The sequence below is a fragment of the Ipomoea nil genome, unplaced genomic scaffold (genome assembly GCF_001879475.1).
Source record: "Ipomoea nil cultivar Tokyo-kokei standard unplaced genomic scaffold, Asagao_1.1 scaffold1576, whole genome shotgun sequence".
Taxonomy (NCBI): Eukaryota; Viridiplantae; Streptophyta; class Magnoliopsida; order Solanales; family Convolvulaceae; genus Ipomoea; species Ipomoea nil.
The window spans coordinates 2,526,219-2,540,373 of NW_017618004.1; the positions used below are offsets into that span (position 1 = coordinate 2,526,219).

Below are 14,155 nucleotides of genomic sequence, written 5' to 3' on the forward strand. Positions count from 1 at the left end.
TTGTGAGACAATGGAGTTAAATCATGAATATTAGATAATGGAGTTAAATCATGAATACTGTGGTTAATGAGTAATTTGCTTTTTGGAAAGTTTGGTTAAATTATTAATATTCATTGCATAAACACTATGAAAGATTGTTTATGTTTTAAGGAATTTTTTTTTCTTTATTGAGTATGTATCAAGTGCAAGTCTAGTTTCAATTGGCATAATTAAAGCATGTGCTCCATCTCAACTAAAAGCCTAAGCTGATAGTTGGATTGCACATTAATGGTTATATGCTCACACGCCCCCTCACGTGTGAGGTGGGTTCCAAGCAAGCAACACGTGGACCGGTAAACCGTAGTCGCTTATGAGTGACGCTGAGATTCGAACCCGTGACCTCTAGTCTGGCTCTGATACCAAATTAAAGCATGTGCTCCATCTCAACTAAAAGCCTAAGCTGATAGTTGGATTGCACATTAATGGTTATATGCTCACAGGCATTAGTTGCAAATTAAATGCGATTCTTAATTAATTATAAAAATAGGTATGTTTATCTTCGGTAATAACTTACAGGTAAAAAGTGTAATTTTCACACTAATCATCCAAGAATGTAATTAAGTAGTCATTTTAGTGATTTAGTGGCTAAGTTTATAAATATTCTATAACTTCTCCATTTTTAATGAAATAACATAACTTAAAATAATATTACGACAATTATCAAATAAATCATCAACTATTTAGAAAAGTTCAATTAACCATTGAACTAAAAATAAAAATAAAAAATCACAACAATCCCAAATTTTTTTAAAAAGTGCAATTAGCACTTTTAGCAAGTAGTATGTTAAGTTGGTGTTGACGTGGCATTTTCAAAATTTGTTGGCTATTATTGTTGTTGTTATTACTACTAGAATAAGTTACACGAGATGATGAAAATTTCTACCGAATATTACATTATTACAATAGTAATTATGTTAAAATTATTTAAACTTTTAAATTCCGATTATCTTTTGAACTTTACTTAAATGTGATAGAATATTAACTTTGAACAATATCCAGAAAATATTTATATTATTGCATAATAAAATTCTATAATAATAATAATAATAATAATAATAATAATAATAATAATTCAAACCATTTTTATAAATTTATTTATATTTTAAGAAATTACTAACTAATCCTTACTACTTAAAAGTTAAAATGTAAATGAAATTAAATTTATTTATTATATTACTCTACTATAATTTTTGCATATGTTATATTCATATTGGCTACAGAAGCTAGATTTTTTTTTTTTGAAGGTTTTAAAAACGATATACTAATGAATAAACTGAATGATAGAGTCAGGAGGGAAAGAGTCCCAGTACATGGATTGCTCCTGATCAAAAGCTAGCGAAGCTAAAGTATGAGCATGAAAATTAAGAGTTCTAGAAACATAACTTAAAGAACACTTTGTAAATGACGATATAGCTGTCCTACATTGGTCCACAATGATCCCAAGGTAAGAGTAGTTAGCCGTGGGGTTGGAGTGTAGAGTATTCCGTAATTCCAAGCAATCTGTTAAAACATCGACTTCCATGATATTCCGATCTTTGAGCCAAGATAGCGCCTCCTTGCATGCTAGTGCCTGGGCCATAATAGCCGAGAAAGCCCCGAGAGCTTTCCATTATATAACTAGCTTTCAAATATGCAGTTTAATATTCATACTGTTAATTTCTTTTTGCATAATCATTCAACACTCATAAATTTTTATTGTTCAAATTAGGCTAACATGAACACAAAATTTAATCAATGACGGAGTGTACTGATTCAAACTTGCTCGTTTTACACCTCAAAAAATTGTTTTGAAATTAAAATGTTAATTTTGATTTTCTATATATTTAATAATCTCCATGCCATGTTCCAGTTTGGACTTTGCTTTTTCCATTGTCAATTTCTAAGCTGGCTCTGAACGTGAAAATATTCCCACCTTTCAAATTTTCAATTGGCTCACACATGACACGAGCATATAGGCTGGTAAATTTTTGTTTTTATTTTTTAAAGGCCAATGTAATATCCTTTCACAAGCACATTAAGGTTAACACACGCAGAGGGCACTGTACATAGTAGATATATAAAAGAGGAAGAAAAAAATACTTTGACAGAAAATAGTACATTGAGCCATATTTTGTGAGGAGGGGAGGGGGGGTTGAAATTTTTAATTTCTACTGTATTCTCTAAACTGGGTGATAAGGACGGAATTAGAAATAATTTTTAAGGGAGTTGAAATTATAATATAAATTAGGGAAAAAGGGTCAAATAGGTTCTCAAACTTTAGCTAAAAAGTTAATTAATCCCGTTAACTTTTTAAAGGTGTTATTACACCCATAAACAACTCATTTTGATGCAATAAAGCCCAATAACATGTAGAATTACAGTTTTGTCCTCAACTTTGACAGTCAATAAACAGACAATTTAACAAAGGACTAAGTTGGGTAAAAATTGCATAATTGAGGACTTAATTGGGTAAGAATGATAGTCGATGACTTAATTGGGTAAGAATGATAGTCGAGAACGAAATTGGTAATTACGTCATAGTCGAGGGACCATATTGGTTATTAACTCATTGTCCAAATTAAAAGTTGAGGACCAATTGTAGAAAATCACCATACTCGAGGGATCATTGCTGGAATTAACTCAATAAATTATCTAGCAAAAATCTAGATCCCAACTGATAGAGATAATGTATGACATGCACATTGTGTTGGTAATGAATGACATATGCCTGTTGGAGATACAGACTAAAAGTTTACTACAAAATTTTACAAGTAGTAATGTTATATACACAACAAAAATATTTACATATTACAAGTAGTTGATGAACAAATTGTTGTTTTTAAGATGGGAAATGTTGTAGGATGGCACCATCTACACGACTTCGACATTTCTTACTATATTTCCATACAACTTGAATGCACCTTGCTATACAACCTCTCCAATAAGGAGATGCATACGTCCAATATAAGATAACACATTGAATTTTTCAACAAAAAAAAAAAAAAAAAAAAAAAAAAAAAAAAAGATAATGCATTGACCATGTTTGTTAAAATAGTTAGTCTATTAATAAATTTTGGTTTATTTGATCACTATTAGATGTTTGACTTGGTTACGTAATCAATATGAGTGTTTGATTAATTAGTTTTTTGTAACAATTTTTTTTTTTTTGAATGCTACTAGCTCTATTACAATGTAGTATCTATTCATATACTTTCTCTTTCTCAACCTACTGAAACACAATTTTTTTTTTTTGAATGCTACTAGCTCTATTAGAATGTAGTATCTATTCATATACTTTCTCAACCTACTGAAACACAATTTTTAACAATTTTTATATACTTTCTCAACCTACTGAAACACAATTTTTTTTTGAATGCTACTAGCTCTATTACAATGTAGTATCTATTCATATACTTTCTCTTTCTCAACCTACTGAAACACAATTTTTTTTTTGAATGCTACTAGCTCTGAAACACAATTTTTTTTTGAATGCTACTATTCATATACTTTCTCAATTTTTTTTTTTGAATGCTACTAGCTCTATTACAATGTAGTATCTATTCATATACTTTCTCAACCTACTGAAACACAATGTTTTTTTTTTTTAATGCTACTAGCTCTATTAGAATGTAGTATCTATTCATATACTTTCTCAACCTACTGAAACACAAAGAACCAAAAGAACCAATAATGCCTCCACTGAGGCTCGAATTCATAACCTTCCAAATGAAAGTCTAACACAGGTACCATTAGACCATATAGTCTTGGTTTTGAAAAGCAGCTCAAAGTAACTTTTTGAGAAAGTCATTTTATATGTAATCAGCTAACAACTAATTTACTAAATATTTTTTTACAATCAGTTAATACTATCAACTAGTCAAATCCACTAACACAATCAGCTAACAGTCATTTACCAAACACCCCATTATATTTTAAGTAAATGGGATCATTAAAAAAATTAAGATTATATAGATGAAACAAGAGGAGTACGATTCTGACACTTTTTTTTTTTTTTTTTTAACAATCTGGCACCTTTATTAAACCTTAATAATATACTGTATACCATAAGATCAAGCTCATCCAGGAAACTAAGAGAGAGATTTAATGTTAATTATTTTGCTACGGTCAACTGAAAATTAAAGATGGAGGGCTGGAGGCAGGTTTCTTATTGTGACCAACTAAAGATGGCTGGAACTATATGATTTTGAAATTTGTTATAATGAGTGAATATAAACCTTATGGTATAAGCTGATCTAGAAATTATTATGAGCGAAGGTAAATTCAAATGAATTCAAAAATGTCAATTACTAAATATCAACTTTAAGTTCATATAAATTAACTTGAATAGTCAAATATCTTGTGGTTTGATGACATCATTATTTCCTTCCCATAAGGAAGGTCTTAAATTCGAGTCTCAGTTGTCATTCTCTAATTAAGAGAATAAGGTTAAAAATTGGTTGTATAATCTCTCTTGATTATTGGGTGGGTTAGCCTAGCGTGAAGTTGCTGCTATGGTCTCACCACTCCAACTTTATAGATGGTTTTCTTTTCTTTATAAGGGGGCTAGGAGAGGGGGCAAAGTATGTTTTCGTATGGTGCACACGGATGCAAGAACTATATTGTTTTGATTAAAAATGTGCGTCTAACTTATAAAAAAAAAAAAATCAATTTTGATTCTCGTGCATAATTTCTGAATGTATAGTTATTTTTTTAAAAGGACCCGCCAAATGTAAATCATGGTAACTCAACTGAACATGAACCACTTAGGCTAGACCGACCATTGCTCACTGTGCACAAGGAACCCCCCTCAATTTGAGAGATAGTTCCCACACTACCACTGGTGAGACTCGATCCCTGGTCATTCTTTCAAAGTTTCACCTCTGTAACCAGTTGAGCTGACCATGCGGGTTAGATTTATAATTATGAAATTATGGATGTGTAGTTATGCAATTCTGAATGTATAGTTATGAAGTTATGCAATTCTGGATTTATAGTTATGAAGTTATAGATGTGTAGTTATGCAATTCTGGATTTATAGTAATGAAGTTATGGATGTGTAGTTATTCAATTTTGGATGTATAGTTATGCAATTCTGGATGTATAGTGATGCAATTCTGGATGTATAGTTATGAAATTATGGATGTGTAGTTATGCAATTCTTGATGTATAGTGATGCAATTCTGGATGTATAGTTATGAAATTATGGATATGTAGTTATTAATTCTGAATTATTATTATTTTTAAGTCGACGTCAAAACGACGTTGTTTTTGTATCCGTGTGCACCATGCATGATACACACGAATGCACAGCATAACGACTCAGGAGAGGGAGTGAGGAGCCAATGCTGAAGAAACTCATTTTGATTGGATTATTACTAAATTTGTGTTTAAATACAATAATTCGAGTATCCATAATAAAATTCAGATGTTACTCCATCTAGACTACCTGATCTAACTTTCATTATATTCCTACTAAATTTTGTTGTGATGGATTGTTGGTGTCTGCTCGACTTAGACATTTCTTTCTATATCTCCATGCAACTTGAATGCAGCGTGCTGCCAGGGCTTGCCAATAAGGAGATTCATACCTGCACCACAAATTAAATATGATGATTAAGCTAGGGAAAGTAATTTCGATCAGATAGATAGATTAAAGAATACATGCAATATAATGCATACCTTATGGCACCCTGAACACGGGGGTTCCTCAAGAATCTTGTAAACAAAGAAATGACTTCTTCAAGATCTGCTTCTCGCAATATAAATACTTCAACGTTGCTTCGGCACCGTACAATCCTATTACTAAGTAGCACATGTCCTGGAATCTTGATCTTTATTCCATCTGGATGGGATGATATATATGATGAAAGAAGGAAACAGTACAATTTTAATTTATTATCAAAGTTAGTTTATTCCATCCAGACAACATGGCCACGTTTCCATCTTCTCCCATACTTTCCATCTTTCCTCGGATGATGAAAACCATCTTGTCAATAAGACCACCTGGGTAGAAAACTTTGCTTCCTTCTATATACGTTGTTAGTCTTAACCTTTCACAAATAGCATCTAAGACTAGCTCATCTACAAGTGCAAAAATGCGGACCTGCATGCATATATATATATATGCAAATATTCAACATATATATAGTAGTATAGTAGTAGCTAGCTAGCTAGTAAGAAAGTCATACAAGTTTGAAGATAGATAGATAGATAGATCAAAATAAAAGCAATATATATAATTGAATAGAAGATAATATATATAATTGGTTCACCTTCTTGATAAATTTAAAAAGATGCCTTCTAATATCTCTTTGTACGTCTTCAGGTAGGTTCTCCAACAACATTTCTTCATTCACCCCTCTGGTAGTTGCCCATGTATAGCGTTCAGCTAGTCGTACTCGCCTACAGTACCAAAACCAAAGGGATATATCGGATGAATTGAAGCATGTGCTCCACCTCAACAACTAAAAGCTCTTCTGATACCAAATTGAAACATGTGCTCAGTGTTCCATCTCAACTAAAAGCTTAAGCTAATAGTTGGATTGCACGAAGATTATATTATTGAAGAATGAGGAAGATGCATGCATGCATGCTATCATGTTTTGAAATAATGCATTCAATCAACAACAAACGTAACAGAACAAATTAAAGAAAAAGGCAGTGGTGGAAGAGCAGATTCACCCTCTGATTGATTCCATTGATTCCATTCTGGATCTGATGAGAATTTACTGTAATCATTGCCGTGCCCACAGTCAATGAATTCACTGCACCTTCCTAGTTCAGAAGTATGACAGGCATCACGAAGACATTGATTCATCCTCTGGATCGGATCAGTAGAAAAAACAAAAATAAGGACATTGAAGATATGATTTTAAAATACATTTTCCAATTATATATACTGCAGGCATATAAGTTCCAAGAGAGAATTTCAATGATTATGTAAACCTCAGCAAATCTAAAAATTATGTAAATTAGTTTCATACCTGTAAGCCAAAAAGATACCAACATGACCCCACCACATGGCTAGACAACATAAATGTTAGAAGATTTGTTACAAAGTTAGCCCATGCGGACTCGAAGTAGTCACCTGAAGTAGCATTTGTATTAAGTATATGAAATCAGTCAAGCTCCTCAAAATCACAATTGTGGTTGTCAAGGGCCAGTTCAGTACAATGCATTTCTTATCCTATAACAAAAGTAGTTATCCTATATTTAGAGAGATTTAATCCCAAATTACAAAGAGTGGAGGAATGAGGATATAGATAAGCTGGCTCCTTCAAACTTGAAAGAACTGGATCGAATGGCCTGCTGAGAGCTGACTGAAGAACAGCCAGCAGTTCAAATTATACTCCGTAGAATATATACACACCACTATGATATATTGATATAGTACGATTGGATGGTCACCAAAAACATTTGACTGATTTCAAAAAAAAAACAAAAACAAAAAACATTTGACTGAAGAATATATCCATGTTCATCGTTCAGAGGATCAGTAGCTTTTGACAAATCTATTGACGATTGGGTGTGGGGGAGTCTTTGAATACTATGGGGTCATTTACTTCATTTATCTGTTTTTCCATTTCCAGTTTTCCGTTTCTTTAATTTTTTTTCTTCATTCTTCCAGTTTTACATTTCTCCATTCCTATATAATAATAATAATAATAATAATAATAATAATAATAATAATAATAATAATAATACAAGAAGAAGAGGCGGAAGTATTAAACTTAAGTTAGTGGGAGGCGCCAGAAGTATAAAACAAACAAATTGCACTGGACTTCAACATCAACTACACTGTTCATCTAAACCTTTCCATTTCTCCAATTGGAGAAGTTGGTTTTTTCATTCTCCAAAATCCTTAAGAAAATTGGAGAATGGAAATGAAAAAAGTATTTGGAATAATACATTTAGTAAACAATTTCTCTAGTTTTTATTTTTTCACTCTCATTTTTTCATTTTTCTGAAAAAATCCTCCATTTTTTCAAGTTAGTAAACGACCCCTATATATTTTCATGGTCTGAGTTGTCTTCTGAATTTCTGGGACCAGTACAATACCTTTGAGAGTTGTTGAGTTGATCAAAGATTTCCATAATAAATACTACTCTGTATGTCAGACAGACAATACATTAAAAAGAGTATAACTTTGGCTATATATGAGTTAATTCCAGCAATGGTCCTTCGAGTTTGGTGATTTTTTACAATTAGTCCTGAACTGTTAATTTAAGAATAAAGTAAGAATTCGAATTACATTGTTTGGGAGGGATGAATATAATTATTATGAATAAGAATAGAATTAGTGATATAAAGACTAAAATGTCTTTGTATAATAACAATAATAACAATCAAGGGCAATTTAGGTTTTTTTTTTTTCTCTCATTCCAAGCTTCTACCGAATTGGAATTCCCATAGAAGATATATGAATTTCAATTCCTCAAATAGAAAGTGGAATTGCAATTTCCTCAAACCAAACACCGTAATTTAGAATGGCAAGGAATTAAGTTGTAAATGAATCCAACCAAACAACATGTTATATATTAGGTTAATGGCATATTGTACTAATCCAAACTTATCCGTTTTACACTTCTAAGAAGTAATTAGAAATTAATATGTGCATTTTGATTATCTTTATATTTAACAAATCTCCATGTGCCAAGGACATTGTAGTCCAATGGCACCAAGTTATTCCATCGAGTGGAAGATTGCGACATTAGCTCTTGTATTTCATTTAGTTAAAAAAATAGTTATGAACATATAATTCATTGTAATAGAGTGAGTAGTATTGAAATAAAAAACAAATCTCCATGCCATGTTCCAGTTTGGAATTTGCTCTTTCCAGTGTCAATCTCTAAGCTGGCTCTGAACGTGAAAATATTCCCACCTTTCAAATTTTCAATTGGCTCACACATGAGTATATAGGCTGGTAATTTTTTATTTTTATTTTAAAGGCCAATGTAATATCCTTTCACACGCACAGTAAGGTTAACACACGCAGACGGCACGTAGCCACGTACATATATAAAGTAATAAAACTTTGGCAGAAAATAGTACATTGAGCCATATTTGGGTGGGGAGTGTGTGAAATTTGTTATTTATACTTGAGTTAATTATTGAAATAGTCTATTGACTATAGCGAAATTATTAATTTGGTCCTAGATTATTATTTTTTATCCAATTAAGTTATTCAATTTTAAAAATTTTAATCAATTTGGTCTTTCGTTTGTTTGACCGTTAGTCATCCGTTAACTTTGGACCAAATTGATAATTCCGTTATAGTCAATGAACTATTTTGGCAATTAACTTTAGGGGTGGACAATTCGGTTTAGTTTTCTTGAACTGAACCATACCAAACCGAACCGAACTAATTTGGTTCAGTAATATACCGAACAACCGAACGGTATTGGATTCTTGTATACCGAACGGTTCGATAAAAAATCGATATGAACCGATCCGAATTGTTCGGTAAAAAATTGAACTAAACCAAATATTGTTTGATTTTTTTTAAAAAATATAATAATAATAATAATAATAATAATAATAATAATAATAATAATAATAATAAATAAATAAAAAGTAAATCCAAGTCCCTTAGTGCTTGCTCTTCCGTTCAGTTCATCCTCACGGTATCTCTCGTAAATGTTTTATTTGATTTCTTTATGGTTTGTTATCAAAAGTTCTATATTATGTGTTATGGTGTTTACATAGTCCATATCAAAAGTCTAATATATAACAAAATAGCAATCCAAAGTTCAAACGGTATTCAGTTCGGTTCGGTTTGTACCGAACAAATTCAGTTCGGTTCGAGTTTTTACCGAACCGTTCGGTATACAAGAATCTATTACCGTTCGGTTGTTCGATATATTAACGAATCTAACTAGTTTGGTACGGTTCGGTTCGAGAAAACTGAACCGAATTGCCCACCCTAAAGTTAATTACCAAAATGGTCCCTTGACTATAGAAAATTACTAATTTGGTCTCAAGTTAACGGTTGACTAACGGTCAAACAAACGGAGGACCAAATTGGTTAAGATTTTTAAAGTTGAGGAACTTAATTGGTCAAAAAAATAGTAAAAGACCAAATTGATAATTTCGCTATAGTCAGGAGACTATTTCGGTAATTGACTCTATAATTTATATTAATTGATTTTAATCCTCAATTCAACTTTAAAAAAAAAAAAAAAAAAAAAAAAAAAAAAAAAAAAAAAAAGAAACTTTTCGAAAAGCTGTCTAATAAATTGGCCATATTCCACTCACATTTCATTCCTAACAACATTTTTTTTTCTGTTGCATTAAATAAATAATTATTACGAAACTATATGGTACATGAACACTAAGGATGACAATGTAATAGATCAAGAAGCGCTATTTTACGTTTTTACCATATGTATTGGTTTAGAAATTCAAAAAATACTTAAAAAAAAAAAAGATTTTTGAAAGGCAATCAATGAAAAATACTAATTCTATTGAATGAAAAGAAAGAAAAAAAAGATAAACAAGAACCATTTTGATAATATATATATATATATATATATATATATATATATATATATATATGTATATATTCAAAAAAATTTACTCAAAAGTTAAATCCCGACCATTCTATCTAATTATTATTTAAACTGGATCAAGATATCCAATTAAAATTTGGATAATCATACCAAATAGGAAAAAGAATAAATTATCCGGCATGGTCCAAAGCCCAATTTTTTAAAATCAAGTTTTTTAAAAAATATATATATATATATATATATTATTTTAATCAAATTTTTATTTTTTTAAAAAAATTAGTACATAATTTTTTGGCAACTTATCTTGACTTTTACGACAAGATCTCCTATAGGCTATAGCGTTTCCAATAGGAGCTATGATGACTGATATGCAAAGATTAGTGAATCTAGAAAATGGAAACAATTTCCATTTTCTTTTTGGGAGAAGAAAATTGAAACAATTATCAAGAACTCTTAAATGGCACGATCCTGCTAACATCATCTGGAACAGAGCGCTATGTCCATTCTCAATGTTTAGAGAGACCATTTACCGAAAACAGATCTAAACTGTCATTGGTCTCTATCGTCGCACAAATATTATTGTTTTTGAAAACTGTGTTGGCAGTGGTTCGGTTGTAATACCGTGGACCATGGTTATCAAATGAAGCAGTAGTAATATATATTGTTAAATAGAACTGTAGTGTAATTAAAATGATGTTTTAATATTGTTAAAATGAAATTAGTGTGTGTAAAATGATACTCAAAATCAGAACCATACAATAATATATATTGTCAAATGAAAATGGAGTGTGATTAGTATGATGCTTTAACATTATTATAATTAAACTAGTATGTGTTGAAAATAAAATTACAACACAGAGCTCATACAATAATGTATATTGTCAAATGAAACTGTAGTAGAATTAAAATGATATTTTGGTAATGATATAATGAAATGAGTGAGTATCAAAAATAAAAGTGAAAAATAGAGCAATATTATCAAATAAAACTAAAGTGTAATTAGAATGATATTTATTTTATGGACTACACTACTACATAGACCATGGTCCACAGTAAAATTTGTTGCAGTCGTTAAAGTGGGCCGATAGGATAGGCTGTCAAAGCTTGCCATTTGCCGAGCCTAACAAGGGCAACCCCGCAAATTATGTTGTGGACTCGTGTGAGTCCAAAACGACGGCATTGCAGTTAAAAAAAAAATTGCTTTTGTCTCGCCGTTAACGACGTTATTCATTTGTGGAATTATGAATGTACAGTTATGGAATTATGAACACAGAGCTCTGACATTATGAACTTACAATTATGAACATATAGTGATAAAATTATGAACATAGAGCTCTAAAATTGTGAACATAGAGCTTCGAAAATTATGAATGTACAGTTATGGAATTATGAATGTACAGTTATGAAATTATGAACACAGAGCTCTGACATTATGAACTTACAATTATGAACATATAGTGATAAAATTATGAACATAGAGCTATAAAATTGTGAACATAGAGCTTTGAAAATTATGAATTACAGTTATTGAATTATGAATGTATAGTTACAGAATTATGAATGTACAGTTATGGAATTATGAAGTTACAATTATGAACATATAGTGATACAATTATGAACATATGCTCCTATAATGAAGAGCTCTGAAATTTTAAAAAAAAATTGTGGAAGATAACGGTGCCACTAACGGCACCATTACCGTGTCCACAATGTATGCTGGACACGGGTCCATAGCATAACGATTGGGGCAACCCTGCCCCCAGTTGTTATATGGACTAGATCTATCTTGTAAGTTGAATTTTAGTCTTTTAAGTGTATTTTTAGTATTAGAATTGTGAACATCTAGAATATAAATTGTGTTTCTAAATTTTAAGAATTTGTAAATACAATGCACGATCATTATAAATTGTGAATTTTAAAAGCTAAATTGTGTTTTTAAGTTTTGAGAATTTGTAAATGTTTGTTCACACAAGTGCCCCAACAGATGTAGCCATGAAGTAGTCAAGTAGGAGATATTTCTTCAAATTGCATTATCAAATCTAAACATTTTGTTTATTATATATTCCATAGAGTTAATTTCACCAGAGGTCCTTTGTTTTTGTAACAATTCAAAATTTAGTCTTAGACTATCATTTTTGCCATTTAACATCTCATACTATTATTTTTTGGACATTTTTAGTCCTTCTCATGACTTTTTATATTTTTAGTAAGGACATTTTTGTCTTTTCATATTTTTTTTTTGTTATTTTTTCGGTTTCAACCGGTTTAATTGGTTTAGAACTTTAGGTAACCTCTGATTTTTAGTAATCATATTTTTCAACCGATCTTTAGTAAATGCTTAAACCAATTAAACCGGTTAAAACTAGAAAAAAAATTACAAAAGAAAATTTTGAAGAGATAAAAATGCTCTTACTAAAAATATAAAAGAAAATTATAAGAATAACTAAAAGTATTCAAAAAATAATAGTCTGGGATGTCAAATGACAAAAACGATAGTTCAGGACTAAATTTAAAATTGCTACAAAAGACAAGGGACCTATGGTGGATTTAATTCTATTTCATACTATGGTTGATAATATGATGCATTAATACGTAGATAATACTTCTCCCAAACGTAGATAATACTTGAAATTTGTTAATAACTTCATGTTGAACATAGCTTGAACTTTTACTACTAAGAATAATTGATAAACGTTTAATTTAATGACTTTATACATATCTAAGTATACATATTTTATTATCGTATTTGAAATATGTACATTATTTAATAAAACATACAAGTTTACTTACCACCAATCCCCTCAAATCTTTGGAAATTAAATACTATTTATAATCTCATGAATATATATATATATATATATATATATATATATATATATATATATATATATATATATACTTTTATCACATGCATAATCTTATTAATTAAGTGAAAATTAATATAAAAAATTAAATGGTTATAAAATTAACTATTAATCAACGTACAACTGTACAAATACTAAATAGAAGTGTGGTAAAAGAGTACATCACGTACACCTAATCTTCAAACTTTGTCGTGAAATAGACCAATCTCCGAAGCCACACAAGACAATGGGGGTCCACTTCTTGAGTAGAACGTGATTGATTTAGGCATATTATCAACTTTTTTTTGTTTTTTTCTTTCAAACTTATGATTTATAAATGAATTATAATGTATTCCCAAATATTATTCCCTCAACTTTACTTTCTAATGTGACACTCTGATAAGTTATTTTTAATGTAAGTCTACTGACATCGGGTTGTTCCCTAAGTTGGAGGTGTAAGGTTCGAACCTCAGTTGAGGTAAATAATTTGTATATGTGGGGTATCACCTTCCTTATAATAATAAAAAAAAATGTAAGTCCTAATACAAATGTTTACATAAAGATTTTATGTGTAAATAAAAGTAGTTCTACTACGTGTATTTCCAAATTTTATTTAATGTGACAGATTCTGATAAGCTATTTTTTCATATAGATCCTTTTTTTTTTTTTTGAAAAATTTTCATATAGATCCTAATATAAGTATTTACATCAAAATTATGTGTGTGAAAATAAAAGTTGAGAATAAAAAATATGTGTAGACATAATATTTTCCTTTATAAATCCCCC

At 30.2% G+C, this 14,155-nt stretch overlaps 1 long non-coding RNA gene across 1 annotated transcript; it reads right to left on the reverse strand.

Annotated features, from left to right (window-relative positions):
- Nucleotides 1-5,375: 5,375 nt before the first annotated feature.
- Nucleotides 5,376-5,919, reverse strand: LOC109190792. Its single transcript, XR_002055791.1, has 2 exons — nucleotides 5,698-5,919; nucleotides 5,376-5,606 (listed from the first exon to the last, which is right to left on the reverse strand). It is a non-coding gene; the product is annotated as an uncharacterized LOC109190792 (long non-coding RNA).
- Between the last annotated feature and the right edge of the window lie 8,236 nt (nucleotides 5,920-14,155).